This window comes from Monodelphis domestica, chromosome 5 (assembly GCF_027887165.1).
Source record: "Monodelphis domestica isolate mMonDom1 chromosome 5, mMonDom1.pri, whole genome shotgun sequence".
Classification (NCBI taxonomy): Eukaryota; Metazoa; Chordata; class Mammalia; order Didelphimorphia; family Didelphidae; genus Monodelphis; species Monodelphis domestica.
The window spans coordinates 41,057,475-41,076,065 of NC_077231.1; the positions used below are offsets into that span (position 1 = coordinate 41,057,475).

The 18,591-nt window shown below is 35.7% G+C and overlaps 1 pseudogene; it reads right to left on the minus strand.

Moving 5' to 3' along the window:
* Positions 1–581: 581 nt before the first annotated feature.
* LOC100025194 (ras-related protein Rab-39A-like) lies at positions 582–1,068 on the minus strand (annotated as a pseudogene).
* Positions 1,069–18,591: the final 17,523 nt, after the last annotated feature.

Below are 18,591 nucleotides of genomic sequence, written 5' to 3' on the forward strand. Positions count from 1 at the left end.
TTTATTAAGATATTAGAAGGTTTGTATGTCAAATATTTTAAAGAGCTACTTTACTTTTTTGCAAATTAGTTTGCAATGTTAATATATTCTCCTACCCCTTTCTGTATCCTCATTGAAGAAATAAGGTCTTCATGGACTTAATAATAAATATCTTTTAAGTTTAAAATTCAATCAACTACAATTATGACCAAAATATTTTATATAGTGTCCTTTATTTGTTCTAAATTGAATTTAATCTTGTATAATCAATGCTGATTTTCTGATTTATATATATTTTATGCTCTTTCAGAGAATCACAATTTTTCAACTGAAAGGATCCTCATTCGTCATCTAACCCAACCCACCAAAAGGAATCCCTTCTATATTAAACCTAGCAAGTTATGAGTCTGCTTTAATTAGTCCAATGATGGAAAATCTACCTCTGGAGGCAGCTCATTCCATTTATGGACAGCTCTAATTATTAGGAAGTTTTTCCTGAAATTAAGCCTAAAATTGCCAATCTATAACTTCCAATTGCTTCAGTCTTTGCCCCCTGGGGTCAAATAAAACACATCCAATTTTTTTTTCCAGATAATGGCACTTCAAATACTTACACAGCTATTATGTGTATCTCTCATAGCACAGGCTGCTGACATTGTTTCAGCTTCTTCCCTTGAAACTTGATGTTGTGACACTAGATCACATTTATGTCCCACTAACAGAAATATAATCTGAAATGGCTGCACATACATTTTGGCTTCTTCTAACAATCTTGCACATGTTCAAAAGATCTCCAGTTTGTGATGTCAAATACCAGAAATCCACCAGCAGAGTTGTGGTAATAAGATCGAGTTATTGATCTGTACCTCTCCTGCCCGGCCATGTCCCACAGTTGCAGTTTGATTTTTTTGCCAGGCTCAATCTCCAGGAGGTGGGAGAAGAAATCCACTCCGACCCATGGGGTCGCAGGGGGTGGGGGCAGCATCCCGGGAAAGTAGCCCTGAGTGAAGCCGTGCAGAAGGCAGGACTTGCCCACTGTGGAGTCGCTGATCACAATCAGCCAGAATGGTAGATCCAGATGGCCTCCATGGTTCACATCCCGTTTGCATCCACAGAGCTCTGGAGCTGGAGGATATGCCTCTAAGGATTAGTTATTCTTTGAATGTTTGGTAGAATTCATTTGTGAATCCATCTGGACCTGGGGATTTTTTCTTAGGGAGTTCTTTGATGGCTTGTTCAATTTCTTTCTCTGATATGGTGTTGTTTAGGTAATCTATTTCTTCCTCTATTAGTCTAGGCAATTTATATTTTTGTAAATATTTGTCCATATCACCTAGATTGCCATATTTGTTACCATATAATTGGGCATAATAGTTTTTAATGACTGCCTTAATTTCCTCTTCATTAGAGGTGAGGTCTCCCTTCTCATCTTGGATACTGTTAATTTGGTTTTCTTCTTTCCTATTTTTTAATGAGATTGACCAGTACTTTGTCTATTTTATTTGTTTTTTTTTCCAAGAACCAGCTTGTAGTTTTATTTATTAAATCAATAGTTCCTTGACTTTCAATTTTATTAACTTCTCCTTTGATTTTTAGGATCTCTAATTTAGTCTTCATCTGAGGATTTTTAATTTGTTCACTTTCTAGTTTTTTAATTTGCATGCCCAATTAATTGACCTCTGCCCTCTCTAGTTTGTTAATATATGAACTCAAGGATATAAATTTCCCCTTGAGTACTGCTTTGGCTGCATCCCATATGTTTTGAAAGGATGTCTCATTATTGTCATTTTCTTCAATGAAATTATTAATTGTTTATATGATTTGTTCTTTAACCAGTTTGGAAAATTGTATTGTTTAATTTCCAATTAATTTTTGATTTACCTCTCCATGTACCCTTACTAATTATTATTTTCACTGCATTGTGATCTGAGAAGGTTGCATTTATTATTTCTGCTCTTTTGCATTTGTTTGCAATGTTTTTATACCCCAAAACATGGTCAATTTTTGTGAATTACCATGTGCTGCTGAAAAGAAGGTGTATTTCTTTTTGTCCCTATTTATTTTTCTCCACATATCTACTAATTCTAATTTTTCTAAGATTTCATTCACTTCTCTTACCTCTTTCTTATTTATTTTTTGGTTTGATTTGTCTAGTTCAGATAGAGGAAGGTTCAGGTCTCCCAATAGTATAGTTTTTCTATCTGTTTCATCCTTGAGCTCCACTAGTTTCTCCTTTAGAAATTTTGATGCTATGCCATTTGGTTCATACATGTTGAATACTAATATTTCCTCATTGTCTATACTGCCTTTTATTAGGATATAATTTCCTTCTCTATCTTTTTTAACTAGATCTATTTATACTTTTGCTTTCTCAGATATCATGATTGCAACTCCTGCCTTCTTTTTTATCAGTTGATGCCCAATATATTTGGCTCCATCCTCTTACTTTTATCCTATGCATGTCTATCTTCCTCATGTGTGTTTCTTGTAGACAGCATATAGTAGGGTTTTGGATTCTAATCCACTCTGCTATTCTCTTGCATTTTATGGGTGAGTTCATTCCATTCACATTCAGAGTTATGATTACCAGCTGTGTATTTCCCAGCATTTTGATTTGTATTCCTAATCCTGCCTTTTCTTCTTTCACTATTTCCTTCTACACCAATGTTTGTTTTTAATCAGTCCCCCTAGTTCCCACCCTTATTTTACTTCCCTTTCTACCCCCTCTCTTCTTATTCCCCCCTTTATTTTCTTTGCAGTCTTTTTAAAACTACCCCACCCTCTCCCTCCATTATACTGCTTCCCTCCCCACCAGTCCATTTGTTACCCTTCTATTTCCCTATAGGGCACAAATCTATTCTCTGCCCCAATGGATTGGTTTGTTCTTCCCTCATTGGGTCAATTTCAATGCACATAAGAGGTGAGTATCTCCTATCTTCAACCTCTTTACCCTTCCAGTGTATTGATGTTCTCCCCCCCTCCCGCCATGAGCTTCTTTGTGACACCAAGAAGACTTTAAAATCATGAAAGGTTAAAAAATAGAATTTAAATGACTATAAAATATAGGTATAATATATAGCAATAGTTCTATCACTTTACCAAGCAAGATTGACCCAACATATCTAATATATTTTGTGCTTTATACTTTATTCACATTAGAGTGTCAATTTCTTGAAGGTGGTAACTTTTATTTTTTGTCTTTGTATCCCTAGCCTGAGAACCTTGAACATGTTTTTTTAATTGAACTGAATGTGTTATCAGGGATCTTTTTTTTTTCACTGTCAGTTTTCCTAGGATTTTTGTCTGCTTATTTATTGACTTGTTTTTTTTTTTCAAAGTTTCTATCAACTCTTTGCAGAATTTATCAATTGGATAGTTAATTACTTCCCCTTTTTAATTTTTTTCTTTTTTCTGATGAACTTAATAATTTCAGCATACAAAGAATAGAGAAGAGAATCATATGTGAAACTAAATTTGTTTATTTTAAAAGTTCAGGGGCAAGTAGGTGGTTCAATGGATAGAGAGCCAAGATTGGAGATGCCATCACTATTAGGATCAGAGAGCTATTATCACCTCATTTTGTTGTTTGTTGTTCAATCTTTTCAGTCATGTCTGACTTTTTGTTACCCCATTTGGTATTTTCTTGGCAAAGATACTGAAGTGGTTTTTCATTTCCTTCTATGGCTCATTTTCTTGATGAGGAATCTGAGGCCAACAGGATTAAGTGACTTTCCCTTACACAATTAGTATTAAAATCAGATCTTCCTTACTTTAGCCTTAGAGGTCATCCACTGGGCTACCTAGCATCCCAGCTTCCCCATTTTATAGATAAGGAAACTGAGCCTAAAACAATGTTAAATAATTAATTTATTTTATTTTATTTTATAATTTATTTATATTATAAATATAATATTATTTATATATAAATATATTTATTTTATATTTATTTTTTTATTTATATATAAATATAAATTATAAAATGATTTATTTTATATAATATATAATATTATTATATATTATATAACATATATAATATATAATAATAAACTAAAATAATATAATAAATATAATTTATTTATTATAATATAAATAAAAAAATTAAATAGCCAAATGGCTAAGGTCACATAGCTAATAATTTTCTGAGGCAGGTCTTGAATTTGGATCTCCCTGATTCCTGTATCCTAGCAGGTAGGATACAGCATTCCCATGTAATTGGTGGAGACAATTAAGTGACTCAGTGGATTAAGAGCCAGGTCTAGAGACAAGATATTCTGGGTTCAAATCTGATCTTAGATACCTCTTAGCTCAGTGACCATGAGCAAGTCACTTATCCTCCAGTATCTAACCCTTATGACTCTTCTGCCTTGGAACTAATAGTATTTATTCTAAGACAGAAACTTAGAATTTAAAAAAAAATGTAATTGGGAAATATTTAACAAGAGAAATAAAAATACAGTAAAATGCAGAGAATATTACATTTTAAAATCAAGACAATAGGCTGCCACAGATATCCTCCTGTACAGATTAGTGACTCCTGTTTCTATAGGAGTATGATATCACTGGACTACCCTACCTCTCTGCCTCTGGGCCAGACTTTTCTGGGCCAGTCCTATGTATGATAAACTCATTTACTCTTTAATAGTTCCCCATATGTCTGACTGTCTCTGTGAATGAGTAGCCAACTATGGTTAACCAGAGATAGACCAACTGTCTGATGCCCTCTGGTAGCAACACAAAGCTTTTGAACCAGCTGGGGCTTCTCTTCATCCTGCTTAGCTGAAGAAAGAAGGGGACTTCCTTTCTCCTTCTCATGGCTCACTTTGAAGGACTTCCAAGAACAGGGGCAACTAAATTCAGGAAAAACCCAGTGCCCTTGGTGCAGTGGATGGTGCCTAGTAGGTCTTCAGCAGACATTTGCTACTTGATGCCACAACAGATACATTTGGAGGTAATTATTCTCCCTACAAAAGGGTTTGCTGCAGGGTTCCTTGAACTGACCAGCTTCCCTAGTGACTAAAACATGAGCTGATTTACAGAAATTGGATTGGCACATTGTGCTAGGGTCTTATTGATTGGGTTAAGGGACATGCAGATATCTGGATTCATAATGACTGTCTTGCTGCACTTCTTGGAATGCACCCCAAATCCAGTTCAGCTTCCTGTTCACATATTGCCTCCTTTTCTCAACCTGGCTCTTATCACAAAGGGACACATTTTATGAATGGACGGGCTGGCTGCCAGGAGCAAGATGGTCTTCACAGAGAGCCCTGTCTGAGCACTGAATTCCTGCCCAGCAGGGAAACTGGGCCTTAGCAAAAGGTTAGTTCATTGATGGCTATAGCCTGCTGGGCCAAGGTCTGTTAGCATGCCCAGTAAGGGCACCGCATTTCCCTTTTCTTGAATTACCACTGGGAAGCCATCAGCTCCGATTCATTTTTCCCCCCTTTTCTTTGTAGGTAAACTTTGGCTTCTGTTTTATAGACCCAACTGTTCCTGCTATTCCTGTTGTGTTTCTTTCTTTCTTGCAGTACATAGAAAGGATGATTCCTCCCATTGGGTGTCTGGTGATCTCAGGGAGAGCAAAATGGCCCCATCATCTCTAGTATGACCTCCTCCTCTCCATTATAGCCTTTTAGCTTGATGTTTCTAAATATCAAAGGAAGGTCTCCAGAAGCCTTGCAACCAACGGATTTAATGAGGACCATGCCCCAGAAATTCTGGCTGCCAAAGAGATGATGATGATATATGGTGCTCACTCCCTAACAGCAAGAAGACTATTTGTAAAGATTAAAAAAAAGCTTCTCTTATGGAATCAAACGAGACCCCGGCAGCTTCCTTCCAGACCCCAGGAGCTTTAAGAAAGAACATCCAACCAAGCTCAGTCTCTTGCAGCACGTGGCTTAGGAATAATATTAGTCTTTCTGTCACACAAAGAAAAATACTGTCTAGGCATGGGGCAGTATTTCCATGTTGGTGGCTCTCCGAAGGCACATGGCTAAGAAAGGAATGAGTAGTTGTCAGGCACAAAGGCCTATATGTTCAGCATCTTGCTTTGACCCTGTAGATTTAACTCTTGGAGTCCTTTAGAAGCTTGACTGGAGCAAAAGTAAAAGCAGCAAGAACATGGCTCTCAGGTCAGCTGCCTCTGGAGGGCAAGAGGAGCCAGTTGAGGTTTCCAAGACCTTGTTATTCCTTCCTGGCACCAGAGGAGAGGCTTTGGTTGTCAGTATGTGGCATTTGTATCCTGGCTGTTTGACTGGTAAGGCTTAAGCTGGACAGAGCTAACAAAATGGTAGGACTAGGAGGTGGGGAGAAGACAGGCATGGCTAACTGGTATGGGGGGAGAGGAAGGCAAAGGAAGAGGGTCCTATTAAAATCAACTAACAAACATTTATTCATAATCAATTATCCATGACATCCTGTACCAAGAAGTAGGGATACAAAAGGCAAAAAACAAGATTATTTCCAACCCTCAGATAGTTTATTTTTTGAAGGGCTTATAAAAGATAAGTAAATACAACACTATAGAGAAAGCTATATGAAGAAATTTCACAAGAGACAATATTAAAGATCAAAGAAAATCAAGAAAAGCCTTTCTAGTTGTTATCTGAGCTGTGCTTTTCAATAAGCTCAAGGTTCTAGAGGGCCAAAAAAATGGGACATGACTGAAAATGAACAAGAACAATGAAGTGATTCTGAGGAATGGAGGTGAGGAAAGTGAGCATTTCAACCTTTTTGTGAAGAATTACAGTACCTGGAGAAGCAATATCATGGACAGGGGCCAGTAAATGGGCCAGTGTGTTGGGAATGTAGAGAGGGAGAAGCAGAGTAATAGGAAATAGGACTAGAAGGGGATGTGGGATCTAGAGCTTTAAAAGCCAGATGGAGAATTTGGCATTTTATCTGAGAAGCATTTACAAAAACACTAACAATTTTGAAGATGAAAATGAAGTGATTGGTTTCTGTATTTAAGTAGTATCAATAGAGTAGGTAATATATTTGGCAGCCATGTAGAGAATGGATTAGAAAAAGGAGAACCTGAAAACATGGAGTCCTATTAAAAGACTATTGAAATAGTCCAGGCAAGAGATGAGGGACTGAGCCAGAGTAGAAGTTATGTGTAGTGGCTGGTGGGAGAAGGTGAGAGAAAGCAAGAACTCACAGATGGCTCATGGAATTATGCAATCTCAGTACTGAATGGAACCTCAAAAGTCATCCATCCAACTTGTGCACATACAGAAATAGCCTCAACAAACAACCTTCCTGATAAACGATTATACCACTATTCCTTGAAGAACCTCAGGAATAAGTAGCTTACCACTTTCCAAGACCCATTTTTGTTTGAGATGACTTTGATGGTGGTAGTGAGACTCTGGAGTTATATCCCTACCTATATTCATTTTATCAAGTCAAATTGTCAGAAGGTATGTGGCTTGTTGTTCCCTTCAAGGTTCTAGGAGGAATCCTTAGAAGTAGTGGATTTCTTTTAACATTTAGTATCTTTCTCCTGATATGATCAACAATGACTAGTATCCAACTATCATTTAACCTGTTGATATCTCTTTGATATCACTGATAATAAATTAATATCAATTAGCTTTAACAAAGGGACATTTACTGAAAAGTATAATAAGAAGCAAAACACAACCACTTCTTTGGGAAAAATTTTATTTAATTAATTTATTTAGAATATTTTTCTATTATTACAAGATTTATGTTCTTTCCCTGCCCTCCTCCCAGTCCCTTCTCATAGACAATGAGCAATTTCACTGGGACTTATATGTGTCATTAATCAAGACCTATTTCCATATTATTGATATTTGCACTAGGGTGATCATTTAGAGTCTACATCCCCAGTCATATCCCCATCAACCCATGTGATCAAGCAATTGTTTTTCTTATGTGTTTCTACTTCCACAGTTCTTCCTCTGGATGTGGATAGTGCTCTTTCTCATAAATCCCTCCGAATTGTTCTGGATCACTTCATTGCTGCCAGTAGAGAAGTCCATTATGTTCAATTGTATCACAGTGTGTATCCATCTCTATGTACAATGTTCTCCTGGTTCTGCTCCTTTCACTCTGCATCACTTCTGGGAGGTTGTTCCATTCTCCATGGAACTCCTCCACTTTATTATTCCTTTGAGCACAATAGTATTCCATCACCAAAACATACCACACTTTGTTCAGCCATTCCCCAATTGAAGGGCATCCCCTCATTTTTCAATTTTTGGCCACCCCAAAGAGCGCAGCTATGAATATTCTTGTACAAGTCTTTTTCCTTATTATCTCTTTGGGGTACAAACCCAGCAGTGGTATGGCTGGATCAAAGGGCAGACAGTCTTTTATCGCCCTTTGGGCATAGTTCCAAATTGCCTTCCAGAATGATTGGATCAATTCACAGCTTCACTAGCACTATATTAATGCCCCAATTTTGTCACATCTCCTCCAACATTTATTACTTTCTTTTGCTGTCAAAAACATAACCACTTCTGAAGCTCCTTATTCCCTAGAAAGTTAGAATGTTTATTATTAAACATTTCTACCATGGTCCTCATATCCCTGGACAGTCTCTTACCTGTAAGACACATTATCTCAGTTACAGTGGCTCAGAATTGGTTCCTCCCCAGATTCAGCTGCTTGCTTTTGGTGGTTCCCCCAATTTCATAAAGCTTATGAGGGTACAGTCTTCATTTCAGTACTCATTTACCTAAAAGCAAGTATGGGCAGCTAAGTGGTGAAGTGAGTAGAGTACTATGTCTAGAATCAGGAAGATTTATGTTTATGAGTTAAAATTTGACCTCTGCCATTTACTAGCTGTGTGGCCTGGGACAAATCACTAAACTCTGTTGACCTTGGTTTCCTCATCTGTAAAATGAATTGGAGAAGGAAATGGCAAACTATTCTAGTACCTTTGCTGAGAAAGTCCCAAATGGGGGTCATAAAGAATTTGACATGACTGAAATGACTGAACAACAATGAGATTAAGAAACACACATACACACTCTCACAAAGAGTCCATGCGACAATTTGGGGAGGAAGTTTAGTAGCTGAAGTGGCTCTTCCACCTAACAGTTATTCCTTGCTGACTCCAAGGAAAGAGAATGATTGAGTTTCTCAGATGGAGGACCTTGTGTATGTATCCTCTTGGGTATTCTGACTCAGAAGACAAATAAAACATCTTAAATTCTCCATATAGTAATCAGATAGGAAAGAGTCAAAGAATACCTGTCTATACTTTGAATCAGAGTCAGGACTTCTCTATTACATGTCATCATGCATTTTTAGAAACAGTTGAACCAAAGCCCCCATGTGAGTTGGCAGTAGGCTGAGTCTCTTACATGTGTTCCAAGGACTAGACCCTCTTTAGTTGATCTCCTATTACATTGTTAGTAGCTTTTAAGTTATACTGAGCCAAATTCTGAGTATCTGCAATTTCTGATCACTTTTTTTTTTTGGTATTGCTTTCTGTGAAAAGGAAAAAAAATAAGTCCAATTTCTCCTCCACAACATTGTCTTCAAGTATATGAAACCAATCATCATGCCTTCACCAAATTTTCTCTACTTCAGGGTAAATCTCCTCATTCTTTAACCCATCCACCACCAACCCATGTGGTAGTTTCTAGGCTTTGATGTCACTTTTAGTTCTCCAGGTTGACAATCTCCCTCATAAAAATTGGAGTAAAGAACTCAGTACCATATTTCAGATTCAGGCTAAACCAGAAAAGAGAATAATAGGATTATTATTTTTGCCTTCATTATAGATTGTGGAGTTTTTTTGGCTGCCATATTGGTACAAATAGATGTTAGACTGTATTTAAAAGGTCTTTTCCCACATTATCTAGACATACCTTCTCTATTAGGCCCTTAAGTGACTAATTTTTTCAAGAAAGGTACATTTGTCCTTATTGAATTTAATCTTATTAGATTCAACCTGTGATTCCAAACTGTCAAAATTTTTGGATTATAATTCTAACATCTCTATCTCTCCATTACATACACACACAAACTTGATATCTGTGTATTTATATCTCTCTATATGAATGTATAAATTGTATATTCATCATTGGCAAATAACATGAAACTATGTACGTGTATGCATCTATATATATATATATATATATATATATATATATATAAAACATAGCCTATATATAAACACACATATTATGTTATGTGGATGCAAACACAATTTCATGTTATCTTCAGGTCTGATGACATATGAACTACATATTCATCTAAGGCAGAGGTGTCAAGCTCTCTCTTCCCCTTCCCAGGGTCAACTATATTTAAATGTAATTGGGAGAAATTGAGTAAAATAAAAATGCAATGACACATCATGGTTTTCTGAGGTAGCATGTGGCCTGAAGGAGTTTCTACATTACTGATCTAAGGCACTGATAAAAATATTGAATGAGTTAGATTCAAAGATGGATCCCTGAAGACTCCTCTAGAGAACTCTTTGTAGTTTGACACCCATTGATGAATGAACAATCCTTGGGTCTGGTCATTCAATCACTTCTGAAGCCACCTTGTTGAATAACCCACATTTCTTCAAACTGTCCATTGGGTAGGTATCATGGGACTGTTTGAAAAATATTTGCCGAAATTTAGGTATATGTGACTGACATTCTCTTTATGTACTGTCAAAATAAACCTATGAAAGAGAGGAAATATGGCCATTCTGGTATAACATTATTAATGTATTCATATTAGCTCTTAATGATCACCATTTCCTTTTTAAAAGTTATTATAAAGGCTCCCTTTAATATGTTCAAAGATTTTGCCTGGAATTGAAATCATAATCACTGATCCGTTTTGCTAACCTTCCTGTTCTTTTAAAAAAAAAATAGGATAGCATTTACTCAACTGTAGTCCTATAGCATTCCTCCCATTGTACATTATCTTAAAAATCTACCCTTAGAAGCTTAACAATGGCATTCACAATTTCTTTCAATATAATATTCATACAAGCTTGATAACTTGAACTGACTGAGGACAACTAGGTGCTCTCTGAGCAACTCATTTATCTTTCATTGCAATATTCTTTTCAACCATTTTTGTTCTGTATTCTGTATTCTTCAAAGTCCAAATCCAATGCCTTATCACAACATCAAGGAGATTATGGCATTGTACCAGAAGAACATAAGCTCTTGAAGTATTTATTATTTTGGAAATGTTTTCATTATACTTGTCTTGACAGATTATTTTTTATTTTATTTTTTAAATTTTATAATATTTTATTTGATCATTTCTAAGCATTATTCATTAAAGACAAAGATCATTTTCTTTTCCTTCCCCCCACCCCCCCATAGCCGACGCATGATTCCACTGGGTATCCCATGTGTTCTTGATTCAAACCCATTGCCATGTTGTTGATATTTGCATTAGAGTGTTTGTTTAGAGTCTTTCCTCTGTCATGTCCCCTCAACCGCTGTAGTCAGGCAGTTGCTTTTCACAATTTATCCTCTGCTTATGAATAGCGTTTTTTCTCCTAGATCTCTGCAGATTGTTCAGGGACATTACACCACCACCAATGGAGAAGTCCATTATGTTCGATTATACCACAGTGTATTAGTCTCTGTGTACAATGTTCTCCTGGTTCTGCTCATCTCACTCTGCATCACTTCCTGGAGGTCGTTCCAGTCTCCATGGAATTCCTCCACTTTATTATTCCTTTGAGCACAATAGTATTCCATCACCAACATATACCACAATTTGTTCAGCCATTCCCCTCATTGATGGGCATCCCCTCATTTTCCAATTTTTGGCCACCACAAAGAGCGCAGCTATGAATATTTTTCTACAAGTCTTTTTGTCCATTATCACTTTGGGGTACAGACCCAGCAGTGCTATGGCTGGATCAAAGGGTAGACATTCTTTTATCGCCCTTTGGGCATAATTCCAAATTGCCCTCCAGAATGGCTGGATCAGTTCACAACTCCACCAGCAATGAATTAATGTCCCAACTTTGCCACATCCCCTCCAGCATTCATTACTTTCCATAACTGTCATGTTGGCCAATCTGCTAGGTGTGAGGTGATACCTCAGAGTTGTTTTGATTTGCATCTCTCTGATTATAAGAGATTTAGAACACTTCTTCATGTGCTTATTAATAGTTTTGATTTCTTTATCTGAGAATTGCCTATCCATGTCCCTTGCCCATTTATCAATTGGAGAATGGCTTGATTTTTTTGTACAATTCATTTAGCTCTTTATAAATTTGAGTAATTAAACCTTGGTCAGAGGTTTCTATGAAGATTTTTTCCCATTTTGTTGTTTCCCTTCTGATTTTAGTTACATTGGTTTTGTTTGTACAAAAGCTTTTTAATTTTATGTAGTCAAAATTATTTATTTTACATTTTGTGATTCTTTCTATGTCTTGCTTGGTTTTAAAGCCTTTCCCCTCCCAAAGATCTGACATGTATACTATTCTGTGTTTACCCAATTTACTTATGGTTTCCTTCTTTATGTTTAAGTCATTCACCCATTTTGAATTTATCTTGGTGTAGGGTGTGAGGTGTTGATCAATTCTTAATCTCTCCCACACTGTCTTCCAATTTTCCCAGCAGTTTTTTATCGAATAGTGGATTTTTGTCCCAAAAGCTGGGATCTTTGGGTATATCGTATACTGTCTTGCTGAGGTCACTTGCCCCCAGTCTATTCCACTGATCTTCCTTTCTGTCTCTTAGCCAGTACCAAATTGTTTTGATGACTGCTGCTTTGTAATATAGTTTAAGGTCTGGGACTGCAAGGCCCCCATCATATGTGGTTTTTTTTTTTTCATTATTTCCCTGCATATCCTCGATCTTTTGTTATTCCAAATGAACTTTGTTATGGTTTTTTCTAAATCAGTAAAGAAATATTTTGGGAGTTCAATGGGTATGGCACTAAATAGATAAATAAGTTTGGGTAGGATGGTCATTTTTATTATATTGGCTCATCCTATCCATGAGCAGTTAATGTTTTTCCAATTGTTCAAGTCTAGTTTTGGTTGTGTGGAGAATGTTTTGTAGTTGTGTTCATATAGTTCCTGTGTTTGTTTCAGGAGATAGATTCCTAGGTATTTTATTTTGTCTAAGGTGATTTTGAATGGGATTTCTCTTTCTAGTTTTTGCTGCTGAGCTGTGTTGGAATTATATAGAAATGCTGATGACTTATGTGGGTTTATTTTGTATCCTGCAACTTTGCTAAAGTTGTTGATTATTTCGATTAGCTTTTTGGTTGAATCTCTAGGATTCTTTAAGTAGACCATCATGTCATCTGCAAAGAGTGATAACTTGGTCTCCTCCTTGCCTATTTTAATGCCTTCAATTTCTTTTTCTTCTCTAATTGCTACTGCTAGTATTTCTAGTACAATGTCAAATAGTAGAGTTGATAATGGGCATCCTTGTTTCACTCCTGATCTTATAGGGAATGTGTCTAGTTTATCCCCATTGCAGATGATATTAGCTGATGGTTTTAGATATATACTGTTTATTATTTTTAGGAATGACCCTTCTATTCCTATGCTTTCTAGTGTTTTTAATAGGAATGGGTGTTGTATTTTATCAAAGGCTTTTTCTGCGTCTATTGAGATAATCATGTGATTCTTGTTGGTTTGCTTGTTGATGTGGTCAATTATGTGGATGGTTTTCCTAATATTGAACCAGCCCTGCATCCCTGGTATAAATCCTACTTGATCATGGTGGATGACCCTTTTGATCACTTGCTGGAGTCTTTTTGCTAGTATCCTATTTAAGATTTTTGCATCTATATTTATTTTTTATTTTCAAGGACCAGCCCAACTCATGATAGAGGGACTCATCATAGAAAAGTGATCATTTGTGGATTAATTCTTTTTACTTTGCCAAATCATAAAGAAAACAAAGCTACAAAAATGGTCCTTTGTTCTGTGTGGCACCTTTCTATTTTTCCAGTGATGGTAGTAGAGTTGTGAAAAAGGAGGCAAAGGGCGGGAAGAATCATATTGCCTTTAGATCTTCTATATGTATTAACTTAATAGCTAGTACTCTAAATGTAAGATTCTATGATTAATAATTGGACACCTTACTAGAAGAACTGCATCATATTGATCTTAACATTTTAAAAATAAATTAAACTTACATAAAGTAAGTTATAATAAGAGGATGACGTGTGAATTCTCCTTGGGGAGGTAAATAGAAGAATTGGGAATATTGCTTTTATTGTTTATCCAAAGATAATAGAAAACATAATTTTATTGCATATTAGGTAGTCAGTTGACATTATTTAATGAAGTATGTTAATGAATTACTTAATAAAGAATCATTTGATGAAGTATATATTTAATGAACATTTGTAAGAAAAAGACTACCATAATTTTAGATTGTGTCCATATCTTTGCAATAGTTAAGGAGGCAGAGAAATGCAATGAAGAGTACAAGAATTCTCCAGATTAAGGCAATATATTTTTTAATATTTGATGACTTTAGTGTAAAGATGAGCAAAGGAAAGAATGATAAAGAGTATGCTAGAAAATATGGTTCAGCAGGAGAACATTGTACACAGTAACAGCAATACTGTATGATGATCAACTGTGAAAGACTTAGCTGCTCTCAGAAATAGAGTGATCCATAGCAATTCTGAGGGACTTATGACAAGGAACGCTATCCCCCTCAGAGAAAGAACTCTTGGAGTTGGATGCAGGTCAAAGCATATTATCTTCCATATTAGTTTACTTAAGGTTTTATTTGGGGAGTCTGGTTTTATATGAGCATTTTCCTTCAAGGATAACCAATATTGAAATATGATGATAATGCATGTGTAACCCACATTAAATTGCTTACTTTTTCTGAGAGGAGGAGGAAAGAGAGGGAGGGAAACACTTATCTTATAATTTCTGAAGAGGTATGTTGAAAATTACTACATGTAAATTGGAAATATAATGTCTGAATAAAAATATATTAAATAAAAAATATGGCTCAGATATGTGAACAATGAGAAGCCAAAACACTTGTAAGTTCTACAGAATTTTCTTGCTTCATGAACATACAATAAACCTCTTCAAGAAAAGACTTGTAATGCTCTTGACATGACAACCATTGGAAAAAAAATCATAAGAATGGAGTAGATCACACATGAATAAATACTCAATGACTGGATATACATGTGGGGATCATCATTATACACCATCTGATGTCTCTAGTCAGAGTATTCATTTTTTAAAGCAAAGACAAAAATCAATGCCAAATTAGAGAAAAAATGTGACAATATTATAGGCAGTATTTACTATTTTTAAAAAAGGGAATAGAGACTTTATAGAAAAGGTGATGAGAGATTCAACTCAGTCAGATTATCCTGAGTAAATTAAAGGATGAAACAGAAAGGAGGACAAAGAACAGATGAAAATGGAAAAAAAAAACCACAACAAACATTTTGACAAGAAATTGTTTTCTCCACTAAGGTCTGAGGAGCTATGATATTTGGGTTCTAACATCATGATCCTTGATGTGTTGTAAGAAGAAATAGAAAAAGCACCAAAGGAGACAAATGTAGGAAGAACAATTAGACTAGAGAAAGTGCAAATAATTGGCTTTGATGTCAGAGGAAACATAATTTTGAGGATATTGAAAAATATTTTTCATCAAGATTGCTGAATGAGGGAAAATATGAAGTTCTTAGGGAAAAATATAGAATTGGCAGACCTCAGTCTATTTGAACATGTCAATTAATAAAGCTACCTGCTATGGTGTCCCAGTGGATAGAGTGTTTTGACAGAAGTCAGGATTTCCTGATTCAAATCTGGTCTCAGAAACTTGCTAGTTGTGTGACCCTGGGTAAGTCACTTAATCCTGTTTCCTTCAATTTCTTTATCTGTAAAATGAGCTGAGAAGGAAATGGCACATCACTCCAGTATATTTGCCAACAAATGGAGTCCCAAAAAGTTGGACATGACTAAAATGACTGAAGAACAACACTGGAAAAATTGACCCAGAGGAATTGACTAGATAAGCAAGAACTAGTAACAAATGAACATGTCATTTTTATTTTATTTTTTAAAAACCTTTACCTTCCATCTTGGAGTCAATACTGTGTATTGGCTCCAAGGCAGAATAGTGGTAAGGGCTAGGCAATGGGGGTCAAGGGACTACTTGCCCACGGTCACACAGTTGGGAAGTGTCTGAGGCCAGATTTGAACCTAGGACCTCCCATCTCTAGACCTGGCTCTCAATCCACTGAGCTACCCAGCTGCCTCCTTGATCATGTCATTTTAGATTTGATAAACCCCCAAACAATTTGGGAGGTGCCTCCTTTATTCAATAAAAACTGCCAAGAAAACTATAAAATATCTTGTTGGAAAAAAGTTTATAGGACCATCCTAAACCTTATGTTATCTATCTATTTAATATCTAATTAACAAACACAAAAGTTACATACAATTTTAGGAGAAAATAGGTTTTATATTTAATAATCATGGGGAGAGGAAAACTTGATCAGGCAGTATTGGTCAAAGGAATTGCACATATTTGGCCTGAATAAGACATGACTAAATGGAGTGGGGTGAGAGAGATACACATGATAGCTGTGTAAGTATTTGAAGTGCCATTATATGGAAAAGAAATTGGATGTGTTTTATTTGACCCCAGGGGGCAAAGACTGAAGCAATTGGAAGTTATAGATTGGCAATTTTAGGCTTAATTTCAGGAAAAACTTCCTAATAATTAGAGCTGTCCATAAATGGAATGAGCTGCCTCCAGAGGTAGATTTTCCATCATTGGACTAATTAAAGCAGACTCATAACTTGCTAGGTTTAATATAGAAGGGATTCCGTTTGGTGGGTTGGGTTAAATGATGAATGAGGATCCTATTAAAATTGTGATTCTCTGAAAGAGCATAAAATATATATAAATCAGAAAATCAGCATTGATTATACAAGGTTAAAAAGCTTTTGCACAAAAAGAACCAATCAGCAGGAATAAAAAGAGACCTAGATTGGAAAAATAAATCATTGTTAATGAGATTTTAGATTGGTTCAATTCTTTTGTAAAATAATTTGGAGTTATGGAAGAAAAGTTGCTAAAATTTTTATATCCTTTGCCTCAGAGATCATACTATAAGATCCATATACTAAAGAGGTTACTGACAATAAATAAAAACATATACAAAAATGCATCTGTTCATAAGTAGTGACTTTTGAATGAATTTTATTAGATGTTATGAGAAAGGATGAAAAGTTAAGTATAAATATAAATGCTGATTTTCTTGTGTGATCCACAAATTGGGTCTGAATATTAATATTAATTTTGATCTACTCATTTCACTTTGCATCAGTTCATTAAGTCTTTCCAGATTTTTCTGAAATCATCTTGCTTGTCATTTCTTATAACACAATAGTATTATTATAATCATATACCACAACTAATTCCAAGAGCAGATTTCAATTAAATTTTTTTTAATTTAAAAAAATTTGAATTTATTTTTTAGGAAACCCTTACCTTCTGTCTTGGAATCAATACTATGTATTGGTTGCAAAGCAGAAAAGTGGCTATTTGCCTAGGATCAAGCTAGGAAGTATCTGATGCTAGATTTGAAACCAGTGCCTCTTGCCTCTGGACCTGGCTCTCCATCTACTGAGTCACTAGCTGCCCCTGAAATTTCTTTTAAAAAATATCCCCCTATTACATGTAAAAACAATGATTAAACTTTCATTTTCTAAAAGACTTTAAATTTAAAGTTTTTATTTCCCAGCTTTTTTCTTCTTTTGACCCTTATTCCCTTGCTCCTCACTCTCCCTCCTCCCTGAGACAGTAAGCAATCTGATATAGATTTTACATATGTAATCATGTAAAACATTTTCCCATATTAGTCATTTTGTGGAATAGTTTTCACATGGGGAAAAAAGAAGAAGAAAGAAAATGAAATATCATATGTTTCAGTCTGCATTCAGACTCCAGTTCTTTCTTGGAGGGCAGATGTCATTTTTCATCATGAGACTCTGGGATTATCTTGGAGCACTGCATTGCTGAGAATAACTACGTCATTCACAGTTCTTTGAGAAATATTGCTATTATTGTGTACAATATTAATTTTGATCTACTCATTTCACTTTGCATCAGTTCATTAAGTCTTTCCAGATTTTTCTGAAATCATCTTGCTTGTCATTTCTTATAACACAATAGTATTATTATAATCATATACCACAACTTGTTTAGCTATTCACAAATTGATGAATAACCCTTCGATTTTTAATTCTTTGTTACAAAAAGAGCTACAATAAACATTTTTGAACATACTGAGATGACCTCATATGAACAACAGTAAGAAAACGTTCTCCCATGATCTTGGGCTTATTCTCCCACAACTACATGCAACACTGATGGGACATAATAGAGAGCACATAAGGATCATGAAACTTATACCTCTTACACAACAGGACACCTGTGTCCTTTTTCTTTTCATGGTATTCGCAAGCTGCTCCCTCTGGCAGAGTGTCTCTGTTGAGAAGATTGCTTAGCCAGACTTCCTCAACCAGCTTTTTTCTTCAACTCAAGTTCCCATGGCCAGGACTAGTCCCTTTCTCAAATCACAGGTTCATGAACTGTCATATTGTCTCCTATCTCCATAGATCAGACCTGCTTCCTTGTTGCTATGGTG